The sequence below is a fragment of the Hyperolius riggenbachi genome, chromosome 2 (assembly GCF_040937935.1).
Source record: "Hyperolius riggenbachi isolate aHypRig1 chromosome 2, aHypRig1.pri, whole genome shotgun sequence".
Lineage (NCBI taxonomy): Eukaryota > Metazoa > Chordata > Amphibia > Anura > Hyperoliidae > Hyperolius > Hyperolius riggenbachi.
Window position 1 is genome coordinate 181,231,283 of NC_090647.1, and position 26,718 is coordinate 181,258,000.

General features: G+C 39.7%; 1 protein-coding gene and 1 long non-coding RNA gene across 6 annotated transcripts in view; both read right to left on the reverse strand.

Moving 5' to 3' along the window:
* The window catches only part of KLF12 (KLF transcription factor 12), a 252,077-nt gene that overhangs the window by 126,048 nt on the left and 99,311 nt on the right, over positions 1-26,718 (reverse strand). The window lies entirely within an intron of this gene.
* LOC137544168 (uncharacterized) lies at positions 12,450-14,061 on the reverse strand. The gene is made up of 2 exons (XR_011025755.1): positions 13,998-14,061; positions 12,450-12,544 (listed from the first exon to the last, which is right to left on the reverse strand). It is a non-coding gene; the product is annotated as an uncharacterized lncRNA (long non-coding RNA).

The window sequence follows — 26,718 nt, forward strand, 5'->3', positions numbered from 1 at the left end:
GATATGGATGTTTCCTTTTAAACCATACCAGTTGCCTGGCAGTCCTGCTGGTCTCTTTCACTGCAGTAGTGGTTGAATCACAGACCTGAAACAAACATGCAGCAATCCAGTCTGACTTTAGTCAGAGCACCTGATCTGCATGCTTGTTCAGGGGCTGTGGCCAAATGTATAGATACACAGGATCAGCAGGAAAGTCAGGCAACCGGTATTCTTTTAAATGGAAACATCCATACCCTTCTCAGTTTAGGTTCATTTTAGGTCAGGGCCATTTGTGGAATAAAGGGCAGGATAATTAGGGATACCTGTACATGTGTTTGGCTTAGGAGAATAAAGGTTCTTAGCATCAGAAATATGAAAAATGGGGTTATGAGAAGCAGATTTGTGGTTAGGAAAATTAGCAACTTAAGCATCACTAGGTACAGTATTACTTGTAATAGTTACATATTTTTCATTTTACACTATAGCTCCTTCTATATATGTATTTTGCTTCTGTGTAAACCATTAAGGTCAGAGCCTAAGTATTATAAAGCAACCCAAGATTGTGTGGCTTCCTGGGCCAAAGGTCTGGGAAAGTTATATAGCTACTTGCAGAACCCTGTAGGAACTGAGGCTAACCTGCAGCATGATGACGTTTATCTTTGTGATTTCACAGACAGAAGTTGTTTGTGTGCAAACAATGCTATAATCTTTGCAGTCCCACTGGTATCTAGAACCATTTATTCTTAAAGTGAACTTGAGGTGAGAATAAACCGATGAGCTAAACAACTGTATGAATCCTCCAACTCGTACAAATTTACTTTTTTAGATATAACACTGTTTTATTTTATGTTTAATAGAAGCAGTAAAGTGTTGTACCGTGTTAGCCATGAGTAAAAGCAAGAAGTTTTGAATCAGGATGATACCATTTATTGGCTAACTTAGAGATGGATAAACAGTGAGCTTTCGACTTATAAAAAGCCTTCGTCGGACTGGTTCCTGACCATATTCGGAATTTACGATGTCTCTTCATCACCAGAGTCTGCTTTATGTCATGTTGAGGATTCTATTGATCTTATCAATTTAGATAGGATGCCTGGGAAAGTCTCCTCAGTAACAGTTAAGGCATCTAATTACATTTATGTTTGCTAAAGAATGTTTCTCCTCTGTATGTCAGTGTATATAAGCTGTGTTTTTCAGTTCTGGTCAGGAACCAGTCCGACGAAGGCTTTTTATAAGTCGAAAGCTCACTGTTTATCCATCTCTAAGTTAGCCAATAAATGGTATCATCCTGATTCAAAACTTCTTGATTTTATGTTTAAGAAACCCTAAAAAGTAGATTTTGCGTTTTATTGACTCTGGTCAATGACACAGTCTTTTAAGTGTACCAGAGACTAAATATATGAACTATTGGTCTTTTTTATCTATCCCTTGCACTCAGATTCTGCTCTCGGCCAAGCAAGAGTTTTATGACTGTAATTCCTTATCAGTCAGGTTTACGCTAAAGTTCAAGTTGGTCCAAACTGGAGAGAAAGTGAATGTTTAACTCTTTCAGGAAGAAAAAGAAAAAAGGAACACAGCCTAGTTATTAATAGACTTGGCACTGTAAATAGATGTGTCTATTTCATCCTGTTACATTACCTCAGGTACACTTTAAATTAGCAATGGGGAATATTGTTTAAGCATGGTATGAAACAATTTTTACAGCAATGCAGTCAGTTAATATATTCTTAACAATTTAATATGCTCTATAGAAAAAAGTGGGTGGTTACAGTTTAAAAAACAATTTAGGCATGTTTAAGGGAAAAAGAAGTTACACTCGTTTAGCACCATCCTTCAGCAGCAAATCTCTATGCCTTTGATCATGTAACTCATGAGATTTTAGATATTCAACTATTCTTTTCTTGACATTGTATTCATTGATTTTCTAATAAGTACTGTCAGCTTCTTGGGTTTGTAGTTAGAGGAAACTCTCCATGGGACATTTTACTGGGTAGTAAACCATTAGCTTTCTGCACTCATGTGTGTTAATTCCTGTCAATGGCTGCTGTTTGCTATTTTTTTTTTAAATGTGGCAACTGAATTTTGACAGTGTTAAAGCAAAACTGTCAAGGTTTGCAACACTTCTAAACTTACATGCCTGTTTTGTTATAGGTACTAAAGATGCTGCAAGTAACTTTGTTATATTATAAACTCCTGCTGATTAGCCAACAGAGCAAATCCTCTGGGTCCACAGTAAAGACTTTAGCGTATTGATGATATATTTACAGGTAGCCTATAGTAAATGGAACTAAGCACCTGTCTTAGTTTGCAAATGCTATTAATTCTGACATGTTTGCATTAAAGCAAACCTGATGTAAAAATAAACTTATGACATAATTCATTGTATGTGTTTTGCTATTGGTAAATAGGTAACATAGAAACAAGTCTCATATGTCTATTTTCACTTTAATTGCTGCATGTTTGAGATTGCATTTTAAAAAGCTGCCTTTACATTATGATATTACAGAAGTAATGAATATTTCAGCTCTAAAATGTTATCAACTGTCCTTTTTTTCTGCCTGATAAAGCTTATCTGGCTTCTATTTACTTGTTAGAAAACCAGACTGAATTCGACAAACTGTTTGATGAGCTCATTTGCATAGAAAACAACTGTAATTTTTTTTAACTGTTACATTCCAAAAAAAAATCAGAAAGAGACTTCAGACAATTTCATAGCAGGGCTTGTGCCATATGTATTTACAGTAAGTCACTTCAGGTGCGCTTTGAATAACACAATCAACAAGTCAATTAAAGCCCTAGTTCAGCAACCAGTAGCTGCTTTTTTATAGGGGACTGGAAGTTCCTTAACCAGCACAAAGGTGATCACCAGACCAAGTCCACCTCCTGCCACCACAGAGCAAGATTAACAGTTTGTTACCAGAACTGGAACTTTAATTCACCAGTATTAAAGTATTTACCCATTCCACAACTTCCCCAGTGTCTTTATAAAATACTTATATAGCTCTTATGCTTCTGCTTTGTCTGCAATAAAAAGCTATTTCTCACTGCTATGTTAACTGTTTTTTTTTAATAAACATACAGGAAAGATATGGGAAGGGTAAATGTTGTGTTATACATGAAACAGGGAGGAATTAGCTAGAATTAAACGTGGGATTCTGCGTAGCTGCAGTGTTAGCCAATCTGTAGCAGCAGAGAAGAAGTGGGCAGTATCAGGTAATTAGCTAGTGAAAAACAGCTGGTACCCCTCTAAGCTCCTCCCTGAGGGGAGGGGACAGGTGTTTGGGTTGGCTAATAGAATGCTGCTTATGATGGCCACTAATGATCCAATCATTTTCAGCCAATTTTACCAAATCTATGTAGTATAAGAGTAAATTGAATGAATATATTGAATGGATAATTTAAGCAGTCCCTTATATTACATAGTGATGGCAAGATTGGATAAGAAAAAAGGTATCATTAATGGCTACCATTGGAGTAACCATGCTGAATTCCAAACTAAGATTTAATCCCCAAAGAAATGGACAATGAGATGCTAATAATTTTGAAATTCTGCACATTTTATGTAAATGCCATGCATATTTAGGCAGCATTGGAAATGGACTAATCAAAATCATCAGCTACTGGATTTTATTCATCTCGTGTCCAAGCTACATAAAGTCGCACTAAAAATATCAGCATTTTATCAACAAGGTGGAATTCCCCAAAATAGGCATTAAAAAAACCACAGTCCAAAACACGGCGATAACTCGGTCCCTTCTGAGGTGGCTGCAAGATCACTTTAGCAGCAGTCAGACCTATGGATTCAGCTCACTGGTTCTTTTAGTGAAAAGTCTCTCTCCAGCTGGGAGATGCAATAATCACACTACACTTAAAGGAGTTATCGGGAGAAAAATAAGAAAATAAGTGCTACTTACCCGGGGCTTCCTCCAGCCCCAAGCTCCCAGCATGTCCCTCGCTGCAGCTCTGCAGTCAGCCATTCGCCGCAGCTCCGCCCCGGTCCCCGGCGATGACGTCAGGCCTGTACTGCACCTGCGCAAGCAGTGATTGCCCAGTCCACTCCAGTCCATGTTGCGGTGATTGACAGCACCGCTCACGCAGGCGCAGTACAGGCCGACCTGGAGGTCGGCCTGACGTCATCGCTGGGGACCGGGACGGAGCTGCGGCGAACGGCTGACTGCAGAGCTGCAGCGAGAAACATGCTGGGAGCTTGGAGCTGGAGGAAGCCCTGGGTAAATAGCACTTATTTTCTTATTTTTCTCCTGTTAACTCCTTTAAGTTTGGTGAAAATGCTTCTGAAGTCTTTATTTACAAATTGATCTTATATACACTGATGATGGGGAGGGAAACCAGATTGAACTGGAGTGAACATGTGAGTTATTTGTAACAATAGGACAAACAGCAAAGACAATAGGGTATGTTTACTGAAAACACTGGTAGAGGTAGAATTGGTTACATGTGTTAATTTTCAATACACCAGGTTCTTAACAACAATGCATGAAGAGGTCTACATTTTCAGATCTCTGTTAAAGTGGCTTTTATGGTAATACACCAAGTGGGTATGCAAATACAGGTTTGTATCTAGTCTGGCAGGGATGCCTTGAACCAATTTATTTCCTTCTAATTTATAAATGTAATTTACCTGTAAAGCACAAGAATGTGTTTCTGACTAGTTGGAGACAAAATGTCATTTTAAGACATTTTGATGTGCTGTATATCTTTTAAAGAGAATCTGTGCTCTAAAATTCTTACAATAAAAAGCATACCATTCTATTAATTATGTTCTCCTGGGCCCCTCTGTGCTGTTTCTGCCACTCCCTGCTGCAATCCTGGCTTGTAATTGCCAGTTTTAGTTTACAGACAAAAGACATGGCTGCTAACCAGAGTGTGATAGGCTGAGAGGAGCTCAGTCTGTGACTCACACAGAGCCTGCACGGGGCGTGGAGAGGGTGTGTATAGCTTCTATCCTATCACAAGCAGACCAGCACATTCCTGCCTGAGTGCCTGAGCCCGACAAAGCCGTCAGAGGAAAGAAGATTAGATTATATAACAGAGATAATACAGCCACTGTGCAACTAGGAAAGGCTGCAGTAAGACAGACCACATTAGAACAGGTATAGAAACTTATAGGATAGAAGAAATAAGGCTGAACATTTTGTTACAGAGTCTCTTTAATATCAGGGTGATTTAAGTAGCACATTAATAAATCCTTTCACATGGCCTTTAAATGCAAACATTCATGAAATATATGGATCAGCTGGATAGCCTGTTGCCTTTGATAAAGGATTTGAGCCTTTGACCAGGGTTCGAATCCTGGCTCAAACCAGTAGGTAAAACAGGAAGGAGAGTTTGGGCAAAGGTTCCCAAAGATCCAGGTTGCCTGTGGAGCGCAACCTAAGTGGCTGCACCCCTGAAGCATTTTGAGTCCGCCAGGAGTAAAGTACGCTATAAATGTTATGTGTCTTGTCTGTCTCTTTTCCTATTGTACCATTCACAGGATTAAAAATTTTAGACTTTCTTATTTCCTTTTGACACTACCAGGCTGCATGCCTGCACAATATACAGTAAATACAGCAACAGATTCTGCAGTTCTGCTGACTGCCACAGCCCCTCCTTCTAACCCATCTGTCTATTACGGACTATCATTCAACATCAATATACTTGTGTGTAAAATTTACATGCTCATCCTCTTTTAAGCCACTTAAGTACCTACTTTTACTCCCCATCAGCTTACAGATCAGACACTGCTATAATACAAAAAAAGCTACGGTATTCAGAATAAAGAGAAATTGCATGTTATTACCAAAAATGAAACATTATTTACTCCTGCAATCCTCCTTGACTGGCTGAGGATACTGTGTGCCTTCTTAAAAAGAAAAAAAAATAGGAGACCAGCTTGAAATACCAAAAAGAATGGAAGAATAAGATTCTGAAAGAAACCTTCACTTCTGTGCTGAAATAAAATCAAGCTCCAGAAAAAAATATTTGTATTTTGGTTAAGTTTGAAAGGCGTTAGAAACTATTTGCGTATTTATTTTTGCCCCGTGTTTCTATCTTCCTTCACTGCTTCAAGAAACAGAAAAAAAAATATATAAAACATTTTTTTAGGGTGGGGAAGAGTGAGAAGTTTTTATTACTGGCCCCACCTGACCCTGAAACCATTGGTTTTATATTAAACTAGTGACCTAAGCCCGTTTAAAAATGGGCTCTAGGTCTGTCGCCGAGCGAGCACACAACCGCAGCACGCACGCACACTCCCAACCGGTCGACAAGGCGGCCCGCCTCCTGGCCCTTGCGTCCTGTTTTAACGGTTGTGTCAGTGCAGGACATGCGCAGTAGCGCAAAAGCACTGACACACGGACATGGGATTCAGGGACACTTGTACTTTATGAGGTAGGATTGGACCTCTGCTGTAAATTGCAAATGTAAAAGAGTCAGAAGGACACTTACTATGTCTCCCCTCTTCTTTTTACCCAATGCAACAACAGCTGACTTATTTATTAAAGTGAGTCTGAAGCCTTATTTAATAAAAAAAATCACATACTTACCTAAGGGGAGGAAAGCTCTGGGTCTTAGAGAGCCTTCCCGTTCCTCTCTTCATCCCATCATTCCCCTGCAGGATCCTCCATTTAAATTTACCACTGCAGGAGGCTTCAGAAGTCTTCGGGAGCCCAAGTGCTCCCATAAACGGGTGGCTCTGTACTGCGCGAGTGCGCAAGAGAGGGCACTTGTGCGTGCCCAGTATGGAGTGACCCGTCTTCGGGAGCCTGAGCGCTCCTGACTTCTGAAGCCCACCCGCAGCGGCAGAGAGCAGTCTCCGACTCATGGGTCAGAGACTGCTAACGGGGGAGCCAGCGCAGGAGTAATGGACCTAGGAGAGGAATAGGAAGGCTCTATAGGCCCAGGATACTTAGGTACATATCTTTTTTTTTTTATTAATTTTCGGACAGGGAAGTATTGTGGCAGCTCTGGAATGCAACATACTGTGGATGGTACTGAGCTCTCTTCACCGCTTCTCTCTGAGATAGGCTGGCTCAGTGGCTCAGGTAGAAGCAGAATACCTTTCAAGCCACACTATGAGGCACCTTCTACCCACTGATGAAACAGTCTTTTAGCAGTCTTTGAAAAGGCAGAAAACTGCCATGGCAGTGTTTCATAAAGGGGTGTAGCTAACCATCAAAACCTGGATGTTATGGCACAAGTGGTCAGTTTTTAGAATTTTTTCCTGCTACTCTGTTATAACTTCTGCTACCTGTGCTAATAGTATGGGTTTTATTTTTACACCGGAGGGCCACTTTAAAGCCACAAAGCTCTGTGGAGGCTCTAGGGACTGGAAATGAGGTAAACCGCACTTTGAACAACTAAAATTATAATAAAAAAAAAATCCTGGAATTGGGCTTTAAGTTATTAAAAAACAAATTATACTAATATAACATTTATCATAATCACATAAGCCAGCCAACCTCCTGATGGCAAACTGAAAAGATGTAATGGGCACAAAGTGCTGGATTATATGTTTGATAAGAATATATAGTGTTTAAGCTTCTGACTCACAAAGTTCTCTCCAATCTGGCTGCCCTATACATCTGTACACTCATTCCCAGATTCCATCCTACATGCAGCCTACGCTCTGCTAATGACCCCCTTCTCTCGTCTACTCTAGTTCCCTCTTCCCACTCCCGCATCCATTGATTTCTCACTAAATTAGTTCAATGCTCTCCATCTTTGGTAATGTCCAAATATAGCTACAAAACTCACTTTTTCAAGCAAGCTTAAAATGTAATTGACTACTTAACTACCACTGCTTCCAATTAGGTGTGCATGAATCACATACTCCCATCCTTTACAGTATAACATCCCCTTACACACACACCCTCTACCCCAAGCCCTCTGTATCTACCCCTTATCACTTCAAAGAGGAACTTTAACCCAGGATTGAATTTCAACCAAATCAGTAGCCGATACACGCTTTACCACGAGAAACCTTTACCTTTCCTCGAATAGATCATTAGGCGATCCTGTATGGCTGATATTGTGGTGAAACCCCTCCCACAGTGTGATATCATGACCAAGGTCATGACAATTTGCTATCTGTGAACCTCGTTGCATTATGTGAACTAATGGCTTTTTCCAACTGCCAAGCAAGCAATATCTCTCTCTGTGCATAGAACTCTCAGTAACGAACATTCCGTACACATCACCTGGCAGAACCAAAGATATCACCACCAGTGATACATTTCAGTATGTAAATCAGGGAGAGGAAATATTTTACAATAGGCAAACACTGATTAAATAATCTCTAAATGAATATTGTAAACAGTAAGCATTTTATTTGTTATGTTATTTTCATTACAGTTCCTGTTTAAGCTATGAACACAGATTAGATTACACTCAGCTGAAGACAACCTCAGGTCGAGAATCTAGCATATGTATCGTATGTCCCCTGATGTCACCTAAAGACTGACCCCTGAGCACATTGTTCTCCTACTCACTGTAGCTGCTGGAGGCCACTCTGTTTTGCACAGCATTCATATAACTAGAAATACCTTGATTTCATGTTTATTGATATTTTAAATACATATGATTTCATGTTTACTGATATTTTAATATATAGGATTTCATGTTTGTTGTTCTTTTAAATACATTCTGTATACGTACAGAGAGCAAAAAAAAGGCATTGAGAGGCATAACATGACTGTACACATACAGCCTTCTCCTATCCACATACAGCCTTATCCCGCTTTTGACTTTCTAGCAGGTTCATATCTTTTGCATGAGTCTAGCCACATCTGATTGTATCCTGTCACTTACTGTAATAAAGCCAGCTAAGACTCTATGGGAGCCACAGCAATGGAAGTAAAGTGTGCAGGTATCTGATTCAACAAACCAGCATACAGGTTCTATATTGCTGCATTGGCTGCAAGGAAAGGTCATGTCAGTCTGTAAGCAAGCTGTCAGTTTGTGGTTTTGCATTATGGTTTCCAAATGTTAAAAATTGGGGAAAAAAATATAATTAAACTTTCAAGTAGGTTGCTTACAAGATTATTATTTAGGTTAAGTTTAGACAAATAAAAAAAATGAAATACGTTTTCCCATTAGGCAATAAAAAAATGTATGGAAGTCTTTGATAAGGTTAATGCTCAATGGCAAGGAAAATTTTGAAAGGTTCAGAAACGGGTTAGAAACGTGTGTGGCTTTTATTGTTGCCTGTGTCCCATATGAAGATGCCTGCTGACAGGTCATTGATGGAAGGAAAGAGTCAAAGGTGTTGCTGCAGCCTGGCACAGGCCCAGATCAGACCCCTCCCTCCACATTAGCATGCTCTGACCCCTGCATGGATTTTTTGAGCTTTACTGTGGTTATGCAACAGTAATTTCTGGCCACAGAAAACAATGTTTATACTTTTTCTGCGCCTGATATTAAATATCTTGCGCAGAGGGGAAGAAACTGACCATTCACTTTTAAATAAACCTATAACGGAAAAAATAGCCCCTGGGTGGTACTTACCTCGGGAGGGGGAAGCCTTTGGATACTAATGAGGCTTTCCTGTCTTCCTCTGACTACACGATCCAGGATTGGCAGTCTGGAGGAGAAGCCGGCTACAATATTTACATCTGGGCTCCTGCGCAGACACAGCAGCGGCGCTTAGACTTCAAGTGCCGACAAGGATATCTTGGCGAGGTCAGGGGGGGGGGGGGGGGGTTCAGCTCTGAATTCCCTCTGAATCCCCTCTGCTTAGGAGTGGTTAAGGGGAAACCTCTTTAGGATCCAAACGATTTTCAGCTACAGGTTTATTTTATCTTTGTTTTATGTTTAATAATCACTCATTCACACTAACTGTGGTGAACTGGGAAACATTGTAAAACACGTGGGTCCTTGTTCAAATTACTTTTTCTCCTAAGTTTTCTTCAAGGTGGCATTTTCACACCCTATCAATAAAATTGATAGCTCGCTGAGAAAGAATACTTTTAGCAGGACTTTTTCACCTACTTTTTCTTTAGTTTAAAAAAAAAATTTACTGCGGAAAACAATCAGACATACCAGCATATTAAAATAACAGCTTAAATCCATCCACATTTTTTGGAATAATATAGATAGATAAAGACGGAAAAAAGAAACATAATACCAAAACAGAGTAATGGCTAATACAGTGGATTTACTGGCTAGCCTTTGTAGAGCTTGGAATCGACATTGTGATAATTACAAGTGCTATAAAAACTAATAAAATTTGAAAATAAAATTAAAGTATAACAGCCCTCAAACTGGGACCAAAAAAATTAGAAATAATAGCCATATGAGTTTTCTATACCAGATTACGTAAAAGCCTGTGTGAAAGCACAGTCTACAGACCCAAATTCACCTAAATGGCACCAAGACAAGGCAGTATGTTACACAATCGTATTTGTACTCTCATATATTGATATCCATTCTTATGCTGGGACTACACGGTACATTTTTTGCGTTCGATTCGACGTGCGATCTATAAGCCATTCAATTTTCTGCTCGATTCTCTTATCTTCCACTCTTTTTCCTTATCTTTTTTCCATTGACTTCTATAAGAAATCGAGCAGAATCGAATCCAGCAGAACATCGGACATGTCGGAATTTTATCATCGAAGGCATCTATCGGAACGATTCTTAGCAAAAAACGTACCGTGTAATCCCAGCATAAGATCCAAGATATCTTGTATTGTCTCTTGATCTAGGCCGCATTACCCAAAGTTCTAAGATCCAAGATATCTTGTATTGTCTGTTGATCTAGGCTGTATTTTTTTTTTTTTTTAATTTTTTGAAAGTTAATTCAATTAGGCATAGGATAAATAAAATATTAAATGAAAAATGTAGTAAAGAAAATAAAAAGATTTTGTCATAAACTGTAACAAACCAGGAAAATGTATGGCCAAGCTATCAAAAAAAAAGACAACAGCCCAATTCATAGAAAAAATACAGAATAATTCCGGTCAATTAAGCTACAGCACGCAAGAAATAGGACAAGTATTTGGGAAATATTATGCAGAGCTATATACTATAAAGCAGGAAATGCCAGTTGATAATATGAACAGGTATCTTACACAAGTAAATTTACCAAAAATTACAGTCGAGAATAAAGATACGCTGGATGCCCCGGTAACAGAAATAGAGTTTAAAGAGGCAGTAAATTTGCTTAAAATCGGTAAGAGTCCGGGCCCCGACGGCTTCACCTCGGAGTTCTATAAAGCATTCATAGAGGAGATAGCACCTGACTATTGTTTAATGATTAATAATCTGGATGAAAGTGAGACCTTTTCTAGAGAATCAAATCAGGCCACAATCACCCTAATACATAAAGAAGGTAAAGATCCCCTACAGTGTAGCAACTATCGTCCCATTTCGGTAATTAATATTGATGTTAAAATATATTCAAAAATTCTAACATTAAGACTGGAAAAGGTGTTAGATCAGCTACTGGGGAAGGAGCAGATGGGTTTTAGAAAATCGGGCAGACTATCGGACAATATTTCTTCAGCAATAAACTTTATATATAACGCAAAAATTCGTAATGAAGATGCCATCTTAGCGGCCATTGACGCTGAAAAGGCGTTTGACCGTATTTCAAGACCATTTATCTACACAACTTTAGAACACTATGGTATCGGTCCCATCTTTATCAAACGAATCAAAAATCTATATTTAAACCAAACAGCCAGAGTAAAAATCAACGGTACCTTGACACACTCCTTCCCTTTGGGGAACGGCGTGAGGCAGGGATGTCCAATCTCCCCGCTAATATTCAATTTAGGCATAGAAGTGTTAATACGCATGATCCATTCTGACAGGGAGATATCTGGGTGGCATATAGGTAACTATGAAAGTAAACTACTAGCATACGCGGACGACCTTCTTTTGACATTAACCAATCCCCTGACCTCTTTCGAAGATGCAAATAAAATAATAACTGAATTTTCCAAATACTCGAACTATAAAGTAAACAATTCTAAAACTACAGTATTAAACATAAAAAGTCCCGCCGAAATATTGAGTACCCTACAACTAAGGTATGGCATTCATTATACCAATTCTCATATTAAATATCTCGGTATCAACTTATGTAGTGATTTCAATGATCTATTCAAACATAATTATACACCAGTGCAAAAAGATTGTGAGAAGATACTGAGTAAAATGAAAAATGCCCAATTTAATACAATTGGGAAAATCAACTTTATAAAAATAAAAATTCTTCCTAAAATAATATTTACAGTACAAAATTTGCCAATAAACATCCAAAGGAATTGGTATAATGTCTGGAACAATATATTTCAAAATTTCATATGGAGAACACCAAACCGCAGAATTTCATATAAGATAATAAGCAGGCATAAGAAATTGGGAGGAATGGGGGCACCAAATATTAAACGATATGCCCAATGTTTCCAATTGCAAAGAATCTTAGATCTCAGGATATGCGACCCGAAGAGATTCTGGACAACATATGAAAGAAGTCTGTTTAATTACGATATGTTGGATTCATGGCACCCCCACACGGTAGCAAAACTCCTCCCTTCTATCAGCCATCCATTATTAGCACCTGCAATTAAAACCCACATGGAAGTTATAAGATCTATGTCAAAGAGCAATAAAATATCATTACTAACCACTCTACGCAATAACCCAGATTTTCAACCTGGCTTAACTTCAGGGTGGCTCAAGGAATGTGGGCTCCATCGAGATGTTAGAATCCTAGACTTGGTTGGCCACAGAGATTCCACATTGAGGGAGATCTATAACATGGTCAGAATGGATAATGGGCTGTGGAGCTTCCAGGTCAGGAGCTACCTTTCCAAACATAAGGATAATATAAGTAAAACCATAAATATTTATGAAAAGTGTTTTCTTCATTCGAGGGTGGGGAAGGGAATGACAGCAAATTTATATTTTTTTCTTGACAGTTGTCAAACTGATCCTCTACCTAAGTTCTGTAGAAGCTGGGAACAAGACCTAAATCATATCCAAAACTTGGATTGGGGAGCAGTATTCCAGGAAATTTGGACCCCCAGCTATACCTCATTTCAACTTGTTAATTATAAACTCATGACGAGATGGTACTTCACACCCTCTAAGATGGCTAAATTTAAAGGCGGAAATGGGAACTGTTGGAGATGTCTTACCGCGTTTGGTTCATATATGCATATGTGGTGGTCGTGCCCGGTTATACAGAACTTTTGGAGAGAGATAGGAGATTTCATTAAACTTCCTTCCCCTTTTCATCCCAGTACCGCTCTGTTGAGTTGCATGGAACCTGACCGCTTTAGACATGCAAATAAACTAGTAATCCCTGCAGCAATTGTGGCCAGGAAACTTATAGCAAAATCCTGGAAGAACCCCGAAGCTCCCAGTATGGAAGAGTGGATATGGATGATGTCAGATTTTTTGCAAGGTGGCGAGGGCAGTGTAGAAGATGCTGGCACCAACAAACAAATGGAGGAATGGAAAATTGCATGGGAAAAAATAAGTAACATATAATATGTAGTTAAGTATTTGAAGTGGAGGGGATGAGGAGAAAAGAACCAAATAACCACTATATTACCAACTGAAATTGTAAGGATAAATGGATGGATGAATGTGCAGATGCATGGATATATGTTGAAGTATAGAAGGCACTTATATGAATGTGTATGAAAGGTGAAATAAGAGTACGGTAATTGCTTTGCTTCTCAGCTTAGATATGTGACCTGTTTGTGCATGAGGCCTGTCCCCTCCATTGGCTTGGTCCGGCCCTGATGGCTCATGCATGGAGGGCATGCCCATAAAATAAGTGGGTGGTCGGAAAGGGATATTAACCACTTAATGTTAAGATGGGTAGGTGGAGTTTGTTTTTTGCTGGTGTTTGTGTTTTTTTTGTTTTTTCTTACTTTCTTTTTTCTCTTTCTTACTATAATTAGTTTGACCTGAGCCACTGGTGGAATATTTGATATATTGTAGTGATGATGGAGTGAGGGAGGGGGGGAGGAGAGGAAAGAAAATCAAACTATGATGCAGACCTGAGACCCACGTATGATGGCTTCACAGCTGTCACATGGTCATATCTGGGTCACATACCGGCTGAGTTTAAAAAAAAAAGGAAAAAAAAAAAAAAAAAAAAAAGATCTAGGCTGTATTAACCCCAAGTTTTAAGAATTTTTATAGTTTGTTCTGTTGATTTGGCAAAAGTTAACGCGAATTTGAAATTCAAGGTAAAGCAAGGACATTATTTCAGACATAGTATGTCAGGATAGATTTTTCCAATGTTATTTGTTATACGATTCCTTTAATGAGGAGGGATCTTTTCTAGGCCAAGATTATATAAAGCTAGGGACAGAATTATAGATTATTTGGAAACATCAAGCCCATACTATTTTGATGAAAGTACAGTCCCACCAGATGTGTAATATGCTGCCCATTTCCAACAGTTCCTCCAACATCTGTCTGCATGGGATGAATGAATTAGGGATAATTTCCTAGGTGTTAGGTGTTTTAAGGGAATAGTTCCCTATGATTTACATAGTGAGACAATCGTAGCTATGCATCTATAGCTTTTTCCCTTTGTTGGATATCAAAATATCAATTTAAATCCCTTTTCCCAGACACAGATAAACCAACTGGACTTTTTGGGTTTATTTTTCAGTGACTGATAAAGAGTGGCTGTACCTTTAAATCTATTAAATTGTGTTAGGAAGAGGTGGAGAGTCTCTTGGTGGATTCAATTTTTTGAAATAAGGATTGGTTGAGACCAAATCCACTGATTGTATGAGTTTAATTTGGAGTCAGGCAAGGAATATTCTTTATTGAGCATCAGGAAATATTTAATTTCCTCTAGACATATTATAGGATGTATATATTTGAGCCGTTATTATTATTTTTAGTAGTTTTTCAACTACATAGTGCTGAAAAGTTACTTTAAAGTGAACCTTAAGTCAGAAAAGAAAAAAGGGTTTTACTCACCTGGGGCTTCTACCAGCCCCCTGCAGCAGTCCTTTGCCCTCGCAGCCACTCACTAATCCTCTGGTCCCTCGCTGCCAGCTAGTTTCGTTTTTGCCGACAGGCCCGTCAGGACTGGCCATGCGTAGCTTTTTCCGCATTCGTGACTGCAATTAGCGCTATTGCAGGCCGCAACGCCCCAGGTGAGTAAAACTTTTTTTTTCTGGCTTAAGTGTCCCTTTAAACAGAAGATGCTAAACTTAAGGTGCACCTGAGACAAAAGTCATGTCAGGTGTTATACTCACCTGGGGTTTCTCCAGCCTCCTTGAGGCCACTTGGTCCCTCGTGGCCTCCCCGGACTGCTCCTGTCCCCGGTGGATGGCTCGGTCTTCTGTCCAAGTTGTGCTTCGTCGTGCATGTGTAAACCGGTTTTCTGTGCCCCCCTTTCATGCCCTCATGCCCAAAGGAAGTTCGGTGCAGTAGTTACTTTAAATTTTTACATTTGAGCCCTATTGCAGCACATTTTATATGATCAATTTGGTAGATTTATCAGCCTTTTTATATTTATCTTTTGCTAGCCCAAATGAATGGTCAAGCTAAAACAGGAATATGTACCTATTTAAACATAATTTCAGTCACATGAGTAACTCGGAAGAATTCAATCTTGGAAAGCCAGGTCTAATGGATAATAAATAGTTCTCTCATAGTAGATTCACAGTAGATGTCCTTCATGAACCAAGCATTCCATAAAGACATTTGGTCTGTGCGGTCACAGTGACCAATCAGGATCTTTATTTTCTCAGTGAAAAATGCAAGTGATTTATCTTACATTACATTAGTGCCAAAGGGCCAGAATCTATGATGCTCTTAAAAGACAATATTGCACACAAAAAAACTAAATACAAAATTATAAAAACAGTGACAAATGCTATAATAATATTCAAAGTGTTAAAACTGTCACCATTGCTGCATAGAAGTCATAATGAAAGACATCTGATTGCTACGAGCTACAGCACTTTGCACAATGTTCCTGGCCTTATTAAATAATCCCATATGTAATCACAAATCTGCTGCTCTGAGAATGCTTGGTCCCTGTTAGCAAAGAGAAAGAAGGATATTTATGTCACACAAAGACAATCACAGCAGAAGAAAATGGACTCTACACATATGAATGAGCACATTTCCCATCAGAGGCAGAGCTGTCAATCACCGCACTCTTCAATGTGGATTGCATAATATATTTAACGCTCTGCGCTAGACACTATGGCGGAGTGACACTAGGGAGACACAGAAGTAATTGACAACCATGTACCCAGCTGAAGAGTGGCTGTCTGCAGTCTGAATCTGTACACATCTGGCTATTCACACCTGAAAATACAGCCAATACATATTCTGATGTCCAGAAAAACCTCAAATCAAATCATTATATGCTGCTGTTCATATAGAGATGGTTTTCACACTAAGTAATGAGGTCTACTTTTGCAATACAGTATGTGAATTAGATGCAAGCTACAAACATATTTTAAATAAGTCTGTATTTTTTAAAAATGTTGATTTGTTATTCATCTTCTGCACCAGGCTACACAATAGCCAATTCTCTTTGCTTGTCAGAATTGGGACTTAAATGACCCTGCATTTTTGTCTATTATAATACTGACCATTATATGCCACAGCCACAGCAACACCCTCTTTGTAAGCACGTTTCAGCCTAAAATACAATACAGGAGGCTGCACAATGCAGAATCATGTGACACAAATATGGAGTTCCATCTAGCATCAGTGGTCCCAACTCAATAAACATTTCTCAGAGGATGCCTTATCTCACCTACAAAATGCCTTTTCAGCCTACCAAAGCACACAAGGAATGTCATTTCAAGCTTTGGTTAACAAAAATTTGCTTTCTTAACCTCTTGAGGACCACAGTGCGAAACCCCCCCTAGTGACCAGGCCATTTTTAGTAAAATAGGCCACTGCAGCTTTAAGGACACACTGCAGGGCCGCAAAACACAGCACACAAGTGATTCCCTCACTCCTCCCCTTTTCTCCCCACCAACAGAGCTCTCTGTTGCTGGGGTCTGATCGCTCCCCCATGTTTATTTTTTTTTTTTATACAAATATTTTTACAATTGTTTTTTTTTTACAAAAACCACTGTTTCTTTAAATATTTCCCCTCCCTCCTTCCCCACAGCTGGCCAATCATGGCGATTGGCTGTCATAGGCTTCTGCCTATGAGAGCCGATCGCTCTCCAGTGTCCCATGGGGACAGCCGTATCAGTACAGTGCTGCCGCCGATCGCAGATGTAAATAGACAGCGATCACGCCGTCTAACAGTCTCCCGAGCGGCGGAGACTGAAGGCGGGGCGGAGCTCCGCCCCCCAAGCAGGAGATGTGCGCGCAGCCTGCGCGTGATCTCCTGTATTAGCTGGCCCTGCCGTGGCCATGCCCATCGGGTCGGCAGGAGGTTAAAACAGAAAGAATTTGCGATAATTCAGGTTGTAGTGAGCTCCGAGATGTCTCCCAGTGCATCACTGCTGAATATATGCAAATTAACCATTGTTGCCCTTGGTTAACAAAGACAATTTATCTGGGGTAATCAAAAACAGTTTAAAAAGAAGGTACAGTAAGTGCTTGCTAACATTCACATAAATCAACTGGTCAGGGTTTTAGACTTTCAAATATGGCACAAAAAGACAGACAATGCGTTTTATAGCTCAGGACTACATTTTCAGGTCAATAAGGCGCCTAAAGGTAATGCTTAGTAAATATACTTACTGTAAAATATAGTTTATATAGTGCTTTATTAATAAACACATTGTTAGGTGAAATGTAAGCTCCATAACATTTTACTTAACAATGTGATTATTATTATTGTTCAATTTTTATTACTATTTAACATTTATAGACAGTTAATTCAGTGCAATACACATTCTATATGAATTCAAAGGTGATCAAGGATAATACCATATTAGATCAAGTAGAGCCGCTCCCACCCTCTGGAACTCCCTTCCACTGCCCATCAGATTGGCTCCCTTCTTCAACACATTTGAGCAAGCCCTCAAAACGCACCTCATTAAGACTTTAAGAAGGTGTACCCACTCCCTACCACACAGTAACTCTCTACTGAATATTCCACAGCACTACCCAGTGCCCCCCCCCCCCTTTAGATTGTAAGCCTCTGGCAAGGTCCTCCCTTCTCTAGTGTAGTCTACATTATCATGTGCTCATTTCCTATGAAAGCCTGGTACTTGTATTACTGGGCCTACCTAACCAGCCAATAATCGCAGGATCATGTATCTTGTTGTTCTATGTTGTATAACTTTGTTACGTCTGTCATTCTTGTATCATTATACATATTTATTGTCCGGAGCTGTGTAATATGTTGGCGCATTATAAATACAATAAATAATAATAATAAATGCAATTTAAGGCACATATACTTTAGAATCATTGACAGTCAGAAATCATGCTTTGATGGAAACTGGAGTAAAGAGATTAAATGTGAGTTTATACAAACCTAATGGATATTCACTGCATTTGAACTGAGGGCATCACTGTTGGCTAACGCATCATAGAACTGCACTGGGTTTGCATTATTGCATTATTTCTATAAAGGTAATGTAGCCAACAAAATAGTTTACCACAAAAACTTTTATTGAAGTTAAAAAAAAAAAAAATCAACACATTTCACTTTGCAGATAAACCAAACTAATTAAAAAACATATAAATACTTGGTAGCATAGTAAGTAAATGAGAATGTTTCATGCCACAATGGGTGATTTGTAATGGAAGTGACAATAAAGATATAACCTTTCTTCCACTGGTAAGCCACCCGTTCCAAAAGTTACTACTTTCCAGTGTTCTGATGTGTAGAAGCAGCACCGGTTCTACACTTTTTGCTGCAAAGCAAATTTGGAGGCCAATCACAGACGCTTGCTGCTCCTTTTTCTAACTTGTGTCAAAGGTCTCGGGGGCAGGACTACGGCACCTTCATTTGGCCAATCACTGCATTTGATCAGTAGCCGTGACCTATCAGATGTCACTAGCCATGGTGATTTCTCATGGTTGATGGGGTTTCACCATAGCATGTGCTATGATGTTGTAGGGAAGGGCAGCAGGTGCCATTGGTCGAATGAAGACGGGGATTAAGGGATGTGTGGATGTGGAGGGTAGAGTGTGTGCAATGAAGGTAAGTGGAAGAGTGGAGGCAGTCGCCAGGTGGCCCAAACGGTTTGTCCAAATGCCGGGGCCTAGATTTTGCTGCCTGAATCACACTCAGGTGACTCAGGTGGTTTCATGGTAGGTTTGTCCGTGTAGAAAAAAATGGCATCCATGCTTGTGACCATATTTTAAAGGCACTTGTATTGACCTGAAGAAGCGGGCTGAGACCCGTGAAACGTGTTGTCCTTTTAATCGTGCTGAATAAATAATTTATTCTTTTTACATTAACCCTGTGGTTTAGGTTCTTCCATCTGGAGTGGTAAAGACACTTCCCCCCTTTTATTATTTTTTGTTCCATCACACTTTGGGTGCCGGTGCCTCCACCCCCCCCCCCCCCATCACTGTACACTGCAGCACACTGATTCCTGTAAAGCCTAGCCATATGTTGGTAGGCCTCGAGGGACAGATTAGAGAACTGTGGACACAAGCCTGATTACTGCACAAGATGACTGATAATAATATGAACATTCTTATTACTTCACTTGTATCCTGTTGTCTACAGTTTTATATTGACCATACAGAAAATTCTTTATTTCTCTTTAGAGCACACAGACATATCTTGTTAATATAGTCTTCACTCAGTCACACGTACTGACTTCAATGCTTAACAACGACAAAAAAATAATGGACACTTATGTGAGCCCAAAGTGTTTATGTTAAATGTGAGAAATATTTATCATTGGAAGCATTTAGCTGCCGGACATACTAGCATTTAATTCTGCGTTAATGGACTGGGGAAGGCTTATAGTACTCTGCCTACATGCTGAAGACATTGGCTCCACTGTTCTCAGACTGCAGCAATCCTGAATATATGGAAACAATGTCAAACGGAACTGAAACAAATAACAGGCAGATCAATAAGATGTGACAGGTTCTCAGCTGAATGCTTGCCCTATGGTGACCTGTCACTGCCCTCTGCACAAAGAAGATTTAATGAATGGTCAGAGGCACATCAGATAACTGGTGATTCATTCTGCTTACCTGCATGTGCTGGGAATTTAAAGCAGATTCTCGGAAAGCATGTTTCTTACAAGCGAACAATTTTCAAATTGCACCATATCTAACTTTACAATCCAAAGATTTGTGAGTTGCTGTTATAGCACGTTAATCTAACTAAGCCTGCTATTTTATATTATGATATGAAAGTAAGACAAAAACTCTTCTCTTGTGGCCAAAGTCTGGCAGATCAGTTTGGAAATCTTTACTCGGACTATATGATGTTGGGTCATGTTATAATAATAAATGTAAAGCACAGCTCTGTTTTCATGTTTACTTCTGTAAGGATGTATTGAGTTTTTAGCAAAAAATTGCATGTGACTTTGTACAATACAAAAAAACTGCTGCTTGGCAGATTAATGAAAAATAGTCTTATGTAATGAACTATTGAGTATGATATCAATTAGAGAAGGGAAGACATCTACAGGTAGCCAGAGAGCGTACATCAAAAAAGGGGCGCCAATAGAAGAATATTGGTAAATTTACAGATCCTTTACTATTAAAGTAGAAAAAAAATAGTAAAATATTGGTATGAAATACCAATATTTTTCTACAGCTAAACCTAAGCCTATTCTCACACTGAACTTTCCTACTACCGATGCCTATCGTTAACCCTCCCCCCACGGATAACCGTGACCACCATCCCCCTAATGGCTAACCCTTAACCCTCCCACCCCCCATGGCTAACCTTAACCCTGCCCTCCCATGACTTACCTTAACCGTCTCCGCAGCAAAAGAACCCTGCAAAAGTGTTAATTTTCAGGCACCGCCAAACACACTTCTCCACATGGGGCCAACATGCAAGATAGTTGGTCAGAAGGTCTGCGGGTTGGATCGGGCAACAATCTCTAATCAGTCGCTCATCTAGTTGTTTGCCACGTGCCCAACCTATTGTCCAACAGACAAGTTTGGATGATAGTAATATGTTGGCGCTTTATAAATACAATAAATAATAATAATAATAATAATAATAATAATAATAATAGCTGGGCGGAAAAGTTGCACTTGTGTACTCCAGAGTGAGATACACAAACAATGAGAATATAACAGTATAATGGACTGCCTTCACAACAGCTCAGTGTAAACCCTTTTGATAGTAAGCCTTAATGAAAGTTGTATACCTCGATTTGTGCTAACTTACACCTTCCTTCTGCAGGAACTTGTTGCTCTAAGCTTTACAGCTATAAATACCTAATCACTTTATATTGTTGTCCCATGCACTCATAGCACCTCCAAGCTACGTCTAAAAAAACTGATAAACCCTCATTCAGAATCAATTAACCTTTGGGTAATCCTACCATATATGCAATAATGTGTCTTTAGAAGGGCATCCTCAGAAACAAGTAACTTTTTGTCAAGAAGAAAATTTGTAAGTCTTCTTGTCTGGATTCATTAGTAGGCACACACTTTTTAGTTAGACTGAACTCTCAGGAATTGATATATCCCTATGAACAAGACTGAACACCTCTTCATGTAAGATAGCTTCAGATTCTTCCTCCCACCCAGCAACATAGCTTGGCTTTTCAACTTCTTGCAAAGCGACTAAGGGAGAATTTACAATAAAGGCATATGATGACTTCACTGCACAGGAGCTCTCGTGGCATCAGTTTTCAAATCTAGTTAAGGACAGTAGGGATTCCTTTTCCCTGTCAACAAATCATATCAAGTGTTTATCATTGGAGATAAAGGTAAACTTCAGAATCTGGAATATGACACCCTAAAAAGTGAGGAGATTATAGATATTAATGTCCTAAATGAACTCCGAGTGACCCAGAATCAAAGTTAAGGGGCTAAGAGAGGATATACATGAGAGGATGTAAGCATATATCGAAAGATTTTACACTATCCCCTATTTTGAGGAAATGCTGGAAAACAGTGTTGGAGATTGTACATCTGTATTTCAGGGCTACACAAATTAGATAATTCACCACAATGGGGTTACATTCTGCTGCCTCAGTAGAAACCCACAGGGGTCAAGCAGTACACTCAAGCAATGTAGCTAACGGGGAAATTTGCACGGCAGAGTAATAGTGCTTTGTGTATGGCACCACAAGGCCTCTACCTGATTTAACTTTCTATGTTTCACATACACACTGAACACCTGTAGTTTATTTTCTTTTATCTATCAAGAAAAAGGAAAGATGCTTTGGCTCATCCCCGCTCTCCCCTAAAGGCCTCCACTCTCACTTTAATACCTTTACTTTAGTGACTATCCTTATATTTATACCTCTTTGCTTCTATAGCTTTATCTTTCCTCTTCTTGCTTTTAACTCTTAAACCTGAGCTAGCAAGCTGCATGCATACATTTTAAAAAGGCATCTGTTTGTGGTTAACCACTTGAGGACCACAGGGGTAAACCCCCCTAAAGACCAGGCACATTTTTAATAAAATGGTCACTGCAGCTTTAAGGCCACGCTGCAGGGCCGCACAACACAGCACACGAGTGATCCCCCCCCTTTACCCCCACCAACAGAGCTCTCTGTTGGTGGCGTCTGATCGCCCCCCAGTTGTTTATTTTTAAATAAATATTTGTGTGTTTTTGTGTTAATTTTTACTTTTTTTCTTTTTTTAAACCCCTCCCTCCCCCCAGCCGGCCAATCCTGGTGATCGGCTGTCATAGGCTTCTGCCTATGAGAGCCGATTGCTCTCTTGTCCCCCCGGGGGACAGCCATGCCACACGGCTGTCCCCAGTACAGCGCTGCTGCTGATCGCAGCGCTGTACTTAGTGAAAAGATGGCAGTTTCGCCATCTAACAGTCACCCGAGCAGAAATTGCTGCTCGGAGACTGAATGTGGGGTGGAGCTCGGCCCCCGAGCAGGAGATGTGCGCACAGCCTGTGGCAATCTCCTGCAAATCCCAGCCCCAGGACTTGACGCCCATCGGCGTTAGACAGTCCTGGGGCTGCCGTCGCAGCCACGCCCATCGGCGTTAGGTGGTCCCATGATAGTTAAAAGGGCAGAGAATAGTGGTAGTAGAATATTGGTACATTTACCAATATTCTACTACATTCATATAGTAAAATATAAGCCCGCTATCTGTAGCTGCAAACCACATAACGGCCCAACCCCGCTATTATAACAGGCGCCCTTTCATACATGGTGCGAGTTGCGCCCTTTTCAACTGCTCTGTCTGATGGTGCTTAACCCTTAACCTTCCCATGATGGAGCCTAAATCGTAACACCCTGCCTCTTGGTGCCTGATCCCTAAATCTGGTGGTTGGTGCCTAACCTTAACCCCGACATCTGTGCTTGCTATAATAGTGGGTGACGGGACCGCCCACTATGTGGATTTCAGTTACAAATAGAGAGCACTTTGCACCCGCTATTTGTACTTGCAATCCACATAGCGTGTGGCTCCGGCACCCACTATTGTAGTGGGCACCCTTTTAAACAAGGTGCAAGTTGCACCCTTTTCAACTTCTTCAGACTGCATGGAAGGGAATTCTTTAAACAACATGGGTCAATTACCAACAATTCACAAGTAAGTGGTAGGAACATAATGTTGTTGGGATACTTTGCTGCCTCTAAACTAGGAATAATGCATTGACAAAGTTAATTTGACACTGTATCAATTAATGCTTACAGAGAATATCTGGAAATATATCCAGAAGCACAGCTAGTAAGAGCAACATGACCAGGATCCAAAACCCAAAGTAAGTCTTCATCTGCATACTGACAACAAAACAATGTTAAGATTTGGATTGGCCTATATACAGCGCTAATATCATGGAAGACTGCCTACATTACAAAAAACTGCAAGTTAAAATGTGCACAAATTCACAGGTCATTACAAATATTCCAATATCTAAATTTACCGTTAGTAGAAATTTGGTGAATTTACTAAAATATGCCTGAAGAAGGGGACTAGATCCCTGAAAGCGTGCATAATTTAACTTTATTAGCCATTAAAAGGTATTACTTTTACAAGACTTTGTCTTTTCTACCTGGTGAATTTACTGGTATTCTACTATTTACTTTTACCTTTAGAAGAATGTTAGTAAATTAACCAATATTCCACTATAACTTAACCCTAACCTATCTCTCACAAGTTCTCCCCTACCTACGTGTAACACTAACCCCCCACCTACGCCTAATTATAACTCCACCTACTCCTAATATTTAACCTTCAGCTAATTATCTCATGTCCAAATTACCGCCATGGCAACAATTTGAATTGGAGCCAATGGCAGTACCAAAATGATCAGGAACGATTCGTGCCCAAATTAGCTGATTTGTTGTAGACCTGAAATAACCAGGTTATGAAACAAAGTAAAGATGCCTGAAACAATCCAACAACTAAATCATTTTAGCAGATAGTGTAACTAAACCATTCATTAGTTTTACCAGGGCATTTACTTTTTCACATAACTAATATAGATGTAATGTATGGTTGTTGGATATTACTGTTCTGTACATAACTTTGTTCCCTAAATACAAAAGTAATCATTTGTCATCTAAAAACTGTTGTCCCTTTCAAATAATGCTGTTTTTTTTACTTTATTTTAATTTAAAATATGCAGCAAAGGGCAAACAAGAAAGGGGTAAATATTACTACATTACTATACACATAACTATTACTTTAAATTACAGTATTTTTATTTTACATTACTATTATAGTAGGTGTAAAAAGGTATGTAATACACTGAGGAAAGAAGAATACTACAGTATACATCAGTCCTAATCATTAGGGGATTCCTATTAGTTACAGTGCACGTAAAATGAGTAGTCAGCTGTTTCCAGACAGATTAATCATGCAAATGCGGTACACACCACAGCACATCTGATGCAGATGTCAGTTTGTGCATCTGACCTAAAAATTGAGTGAGTGAGTGCGTGTGTGTGTGTGTGCCTATGTATCCTGTAGACAGGAATGTCTTTACCACAAATGAAAAGAAGCCAGGTCCTTTACCAAGACAGGTGGCGTATACCTCCTCTTCCATACAAAGGATACATAGGAAAGTAATGGAGCTTCCTGCGCAATGCAACTTTACTGACATATAGTGCATCAGGCCTTATGTCAGCAAACATTTTGAAAATGTGAGATAAAACAGGCATTAAAAACACTCAAAAAGTTAAATGAATCAACCAAGAACTCATTCAAGTTTACTCTCTCCATTGAATTCACTGCTTGGTAATAGCTCACTTTCCCCATTGATTGCAATGCTTGGTAATAGTGCATGGGAAGGCAAATGTTCCCATTTTCATGACAAATTTTTTGCAAATTGAAAGCTGACAATTTGTTTATCTCTTGCTTCAACGGTTTACTACAGATGGCTGGTTTTGGATCAGTGAAGAGGATCATCAGGGAGCAATGGCATTCTGAAGATAAACCTTTCCCCACAGGTTCATTTCTTATATCTTAGCTGGAATTCTATTACAGCATCAGTGCTTCCACTGCGTTATTCTCTGTAGCTATGTGGACAGTCCCATGATAATAGCAGTGCTTCCAAATAATCCACACTTTGAAGTGATCTTAAAATAATTCTAAGCAGTGAAAAAGTTTCTGGTAAACAAGGACCTCCTAATAATCTTTGGTGTAGAAAATCTGTATATACACCATGCAATTTTCCTGTCAGATACTCGGATTAATCGATAATTTCCAGCATGTCTAATCTGTTTCTGATCAAGAGAGGGATCAATTTTGAGATCAGTACTGCATAAAATCGGCCCCTTTCTTGATCGGAAGCAGATCGGACATGCTGGAAATTATCGCTCGATCCTTCGATCTGATGGGAAAATTCCATGGTATGTATACAGAATTACAGTAGGATGGCAGATACATTTTTAAGCAGATTCAATGATCAATCTTACCCAGCGGCCTAACTAAGGAGCTTGGGGTCCCAGTGCGAGTTTTACATCGGGCACCAAGAACTTCATTGCTATCAGGCCTCAAAACCTACGCAGGACATCTGCAGTGTCTAATCATAGTAAGGAAACTGTTTGTAAAAGATTACCACTATTCACCACATGTATAGAGGTGTTCATTACTAGCATAGCACCAATAGAAAGCTAATAAGATGGATGAAAGAGGGCCTCTAATGGTCCCCTCTGTTCCAGGGGCCCTGGTGCAGTCACACCCTCTGCCTCCACTATTGCTGTGTCACTGTACTTACCACAACACATTCAATTAGCTTCTAATCAATTTTAGGCTGTATATCAATGGAAAAGATGATGATCGGCACAAGCTGTACATTTGTGAAATAGGTTCAGCAGTACATTTTTGTCAAATAGGGCAGAGGGAGTCATGATTGGAGGGGGGGGGGGGGTGACAGATGCACAGCTCTGTACTGCTTTTGTGCAGTGCAATTCTAGCTAGAGCAGCAGACCAATCAATTCTCAGTCACGTTTCTGCTGAAATCTGCTGACAACTGAGTGCAACAGGGTGGTACATCAGTCACTATTACTCAATCGGTTTCCGATCAGTAAGAATTTATGAAGACTATACTAATCATCTCTAATCTTTTCCATCTGTACCTGACATACATGCCTGGGAACTTGCAAAATATCAGCTGGCAATGATGCCTCTCTGCCCACTTAGCCTGATGATCTCCAGCCCAGAAAACAACAGGCTTTCCGTCCAATGTTCAGTACA